The sequence below is a fragment of the Vulpes lagopus genome, chromosome 9 (genome assembly GCF_018345385.1).
Source record: "Vulpes lagopus strain Blue_001 chromosome 9, ASM1834538v1, whole genome shotgun sequence".
NCBI classification, from domain to species: Eukaryota; Metazoa; Chordata; class Mammalia; order Carnivora; family Canidae; genus Vulpes; species Vulpes lagopus.
In genome coordinates, this window is record NC_054832.1 from 71,621,133 (window position 1) to 71,627,167 (window position 6,035).

The 6,035-nt window shown below is 39.2% G+C and overlaps 1 pseudogene; it reads right to left on the bottom strand.

Moving 5' to 3' along the window:
* Window positions 1–1,484: 1,484 nt before the first annotated feature.
* LOC121498626 lies at window positions 1,485–3,382 on the bottom strand (annotated as a pseudogene).
* Window positions 3,383–6,035: the final 2,653 nt, after the last annotated feature.

A 6,035-nucleotide genomic window follows, 5' to 3' on the forward strand; every position in this document is an offset into this window, starting at 1 on the left:
TCAGAACATTTGCAAGCTGAGAACATCAGGTCAATGGTTCTCTCTCTGTAGGCACACCTTGAATTTATTTCTCTCTGGAGGATTGCAAGGTAACAGGGATTTATGATCCATTAATCCCACTGCCCAAGTTTTGAGCAACCAAAAGATGACTTCCCCTTTCCTTAAAGCAGCCAGAGCTCTGCTTCAGTTGCCTCCAATCAGTGCTGAAACATGTTTATAATTCATCATTTTAGAAGGGCAAAGAAAGGGTAAAGATAAAATACTACATTTCCATCTTTAATCAGTCTAAATGTTTATATCTTCACTCACCAATGATTAATTTAGAGTTTTTAAATCCGTATTCATAAGTTAAAGTTGGCCAGTATTTTTTTGGGTCTGTTTTTGTCAGATTTTAACATACATATCCTAAATAAATTCAGAAGCTTTAAACCATTTTCTATACTCTGGGACATATTAAGAAAAATCAGAATTATCTGTTCCTTGAGGTTTGATAGAATTTACCATCTGTACACGGAGAATATTTTAGGGTAGTTCTATAACAGGTTTTAATTTTTTCATGATTATTAGTCTCCAGATTTCAGTTTTGTAATACTCTTTTTTATGTCCATCTTAATAAAATATGTAACTCTATTGGTATGTGGAAGCTAGTGGTCACTTGTGACCTTCAGATCTTTTCCTGCTAGTTCATTATGGCTTTTTCAGCAAGTTGTTTCTTATCCCCTCTGATCCATTGGCTTAGGCAACTATTTACAGCTAATTAAATTGGTTTACAATTCCTATACATTTGGCCAAATGTGCCCTATTATTTCTTTTAATTATCCCTATCACCACTTCAAATGCAATTTGCTGAATGTTTATCCTTTAAAGAGAAAAGAGATTGGGCATATTTAGAGCTGAAAAACTGTATTTATAGCCCACATCATGGAGCTAGAATTGGCAGTGCTACAGGAATCCCCTCTAAAACAATGCTATGATTTAAATGAAAGTAGTGACATTAGTCAGCTGTATATTGCTGCTAGATTTTTAAATAATTAAATGTAAAATAATGAAGAGCACTCAAAAAATGAAACTGGGTACTAAGCTCAGAAATTGGCTTCAGTACTCTGAGTTCTAAAAATCCTGCTAAATATTTCATTCTCCCACTTTATGAAATAGTTATACAACAGACTTGAAGCCAGGGAAGAACTCAAACAACCAAACATGAAATGGAGTTTTCTTTTCTTTTTTGGGGGTGGGGGTGGGGCAGATACAGTATACTTTATTGATGGTACATGACAAGGTAGGGCTGCCCAAGCCCCTCCCCTTCCTCAGGGTTTGGGATATAAATTGGAGATCAGGAGAGTCTTAATCTTCTCAGGAAGATTAAGTTGGGGCAGGAAGCAGCTGAGGGCCTCTCTCTTCCTCTTGTTCTCCCTGGGGCTGGTGGTCCAGGAGGCTCTTACTTCTTGGAGGCCATGTGGACCATGAGGTCCACCACCCAGTTGCTATAGCCAAATTCCATTGTCATACCAGGAAATGAGCTTGAAGAAGTGGTCATTGAGGGCAATGCCAGCCCCGGCGTTGAAGGTGGAAGAGTGGGTGTCACTGTTGAAGTCACAGGAGACAACCTGGTCCTCAGTGTAGCCCAGGATGCCCTTGAGGGGGGGGCCTCCAATGCCTGCTTCACCACCTTCTTGATGTCATCATATTTGGCAGCTTTTTCCAGGCAGCAGGTCAGATCCACAACTGACATGTTGGGGGTGGGGACACGGGAGACCATGCCAGTGAGCTTCCCATTCAGCTCAGGGATGACCTTGCCCACAACCTTGGCAGTGCCAGTGGAAGCAGGGATGATTTTCTGGGCAGCTCCTCCGCCGTCATGCCACAGCTTCCCAGAGGGGCCATCGATGGTTGTCTGGGTGGCAGTGATGGCATGGACGGTGGTCACGAGGCCCTCCACAATGCCAAAGTGGTCATGGATAACTTTGGTCAGAGGAGCCAAGCAGTTGGTGGTGGGGGAGGCATTGCTGACAATCTTGAGGAAGTTGTCATACTTCTCGTGGTTCATGCCCATCACGAACATGGAGGCATCAGCTGAAGGAACAGAGATGATGACCCTTTTGGCCCCACCCTTCAAGTGAGCCCCAGCCTTCTCCATGGTGGTAAAGACCCCAGTGGACTCCACAACATACTCAGCACCAGCATCACCCCATTTGATGTTGGTGGGATCTTGCTCCTGGAAGATGGAGATGGACTTCCAATTGACAAGTTTCCCATTCTCAGCCTTGACTGTGCCATGGAATTTGCCATGGGTAGAATCATACTGGAACATTTACACCATGTAGTTGAAGTCAATGAAGGGGTCATTGATGGCAACAATATCCACTTTGCCAGAGTTAAAAGCAGCCCTGGTGACCAGGCACCCAATACGGCCAAATCCGTTCACTCCAACCTTCACCATCATGGGGACTCGGCTGGCACTGCACTGGAAGATGCGCTGTCTGTTGAATGGGGAGGAGCAGAGAGCCGAAGTGGAGTTTTCTATTTATCCTGGGAATAAATGATAAAGCCAAGAAGTCTGTGCATCCTTGGTATTCTTTATTTTTATTAGGTGCCAAATTTTGCATTATTTTAAGTTTAGCTATATCATCTTGTGTTGTTCAAATTCCTGGAATAGCATGCTATTGCATTCATTTGTGGGAAAATTACTAGTTAAATGTAAAAAAAAAAAAATTATTGCCATGCATGTCACACATGCATCTTCAAACTGGGCTATTTATATACTGCACAAAAGAATTGATGCAATTTTTCTTAAGATTTTTCCCTTTACAAGAAAATCAACAGGTATATTGGGAAATGTGATTGAGAGAAGGGAGAATTGTCCAGAAAATGGACTCCATTACATTCTACCAGTTGTGACCACATTGCAATGAATAAAATGTTTTTTTTTTCCCAAGGTGAGCCACTCCTACCACCCCGGAAAGAATCAGACCTGATTAAAACAAATCTAGACTCCACAGTTCTGAGTTCTCAGCTAACATAAACAGAACACTAATGTTCTCTAATCTTTGAAAGAAATCTCTGGAGAAACACTTCATCTAAGAATGGAGATGGGGAAATAATTACATTTCTGCAGACAGAGATTCATAATGACAAACATTTCTATTGCAGCATCTTCCCCAATTACAGAAGCAATACTTGCTCAATGCATGAATATTAGTAAACATAGGCAATCACAACTAAAACTAAAACAAAAAAATCAACAAAACTTACTCGGTTTCTTTTGCTGTTGGACAACACAGCACGCAGCAAATTTCTAAGGGTGATCCATGGACCACTGGCACCAAAATTATGTGAAGTTGTTTGTTGACAGCTCATAGTCTGGGGCAGGCTCTGATTTATGGTCACTAATGAATAAAAAAAGTTCTCTGGAGTGATTCATTCTTTAGGTTAGCTTATGATCATGCCAACATTAACTTGCATAAATAATACAAAGAACATCTACGTGAATTTTGATCATATTTTTCAATTTTTTTTCCTTAAAAAACTTTAGAGTTAGAATCTTTGAAATAAGGTACATAAACTCTATTCTGGGTTGACATTGAATAGAGTTATTCCAATCATCTGTATTCTTACCTAGTTTTCTTACATTTCTTTTCATGTCTGAGATAAAAATATTAAAACCTACCCCTGTGTTAATGACTTTACCAAATTCTCTTATAGTTCTAAGTGTTTTTACAGTTATTTTACTACCATGTCATTTGATAAGTAAAGGCTCATGATTTTAACTCATCAGTAACTTGAATCTTTTCTCATTTAAAAAAATCTCTCTTTCAGTGGTATTCGTGTTTCGGCTTTATTGTGGGTTGGAATTGTCAAACGTATATTTGCTCTTTTATTCTCTTTAAGTCTTGTTATAAAAAGTATGTTAATTAGATTTTGTTTTTACACCAAATCTGAGTGCAGTTATCTTTAAAAATGACTCAATATGTTCCCATCAATTGTAATTAGTGTTGTATTGTCATATTTCTTCCATCTTCTTTTATGTTTGTTTTTAATTTCTTACTGGTTCCTCTTTTTTATTCTTTTTCTTGAAAATTTTTTAAGATTTATTTATTTATTTATTCATGAGAGACAGAGAGAGAGAGAGAGAGAGAGAGAGAGAGAGAGGTAGAGACACAGGCAGAGGGAGAAGCAGGCTCCATGCAGGGAGCCCGATGCAGGACTCGATCCGAGGATGCCAGGATCACGCCCTGGGCCAAAGGCAGGCGCCAAACCACTGAGCCACCCAGGGATCCTCCTCTTTTTGATTCTTACTTTGCTGTATTGATACAATTTTTTTTTCTTTTATCTATTCTGATAAATTGGAATTTTCATTATGTGTATGTTTTTGCCAGTGCTTACAAACTTATATTAATAATCATATTTAAACCCAGGTTTCTTTACATTGAATAAAGATTCACCTCCTTTTCCCCCCAACCAAGAAAAAAGGCCAAACTTTTTCCTTAACTATTTTGGACCAAGTGTTTGTGTGTCCCCAGCAACCTACCCCAGCCTGAGATGGTATTAGGAGGTGGGGCCTTTGGGAGATAATTAGGAGTAGATGAGGTCTTGGCCCTTACAAGAGTATGAGAGAGCTTGCTTCCTCTCTCTGCTCTCTACCAGTGGAGGTGACAAGAAGACTGTGGGAGGCAGCCGGGAAGAGGAATCTCACCAGAGCCCAACCTTCCGGCATTCTATCTCAGACCTCCAGCCTTCAGAACTGTGAAACAAATTTCTGTTGTTTATATTTTACCCAGTCTGTGGTATTTTTTCAATGCAGCTCAAAAGGACTAAGACAGGAATCCTTTTGTCATACTCATGTAACACCTCATGATAATGTTATTACCCATTTGTGATGTTCACTGCTAACCAGGATCTTTTACTATTTACTCCCCAACCTTGAAATCTGTGTTTTGATTTAAAATTCCATTAACTTGGGGGTGCTTCCGTTAAGTGATGGGACTCTGGATTTTGGCTCAGGCCATGATCTCAGAGTCCTGAGTTGGAGCCCAGAGTTGGGCTCCTTGCTCAGTTGGTAGTCTGTGTCAGGATTCTCTCTCTCTCTCTCTCTGCCCCTCTCCCTGCACACTCTCTCTCACATGAATAAATCTTTTTTAAAAACTCCATTAATCCAATGTACTGTGTCAAATTGTTTTAAAACAATATAGGATGGAATATTTCTTACTTGTACTGCACACACATGTACACACATGTAGATACATAGAGAGAGAAAGAGAAAACAGATTATAGATTGTAGCACTGAATTTGAAATGTTTCCTACCAATCCCCCCAACTGCAGATGCACCGGTCTTTTACGTATGATATTTCTTATAACACATAAGATAATGCTATACTATATTATATTATTAATCATATATTATATTAACTATATTACATGATTTAACTTTATTATACATAATTTTACATATTATATAATAATTACATGTTATATAATATTTTATCAAATTTCTTTTATTTCTATCTGGGGAGAGAGAGAGAAGCTTAGAAATATAGAGACCTTAATATGCTTGGTAACTGTCAACCAATGGGGTACAGGAGATGGTAAACACATGGCCTTCGAGGAAAAACTCTGGGGTGTGTTCTGTATGAATTAGACCAGGACTCATTCTCTTTGTTCTCTTACTCGTGTTTCTTGGAATTGTGTCCCAAGTAAAACACCTTCACCCTTGTTTCATTAGGTTCTTTTTATTGGGAAATCACCTTAAGATGTTGGGTTTACTTTCAACATAAAAAAAATACACTTTAATTCATGTAATTAAGCAATGTGTTGCAGTAGTTTCCTGTAAGAGGCAGCAAGGCCAAAGTGCCAACCAGAGTTCCATGACCTGTAAGAATCTAAGGTGACAGCTAATAGACCACCATGTTCCTAGGGGCAAGATAGCCAATTAGGATTCTTTGTGACTTGCACTGGTGATTGCACTGAAAAATAGCAATCCTTTACTCAGTTTCTAGATCTGAGCTATTCTCAGAGTCAGGTCCCATAGATTAAAGGG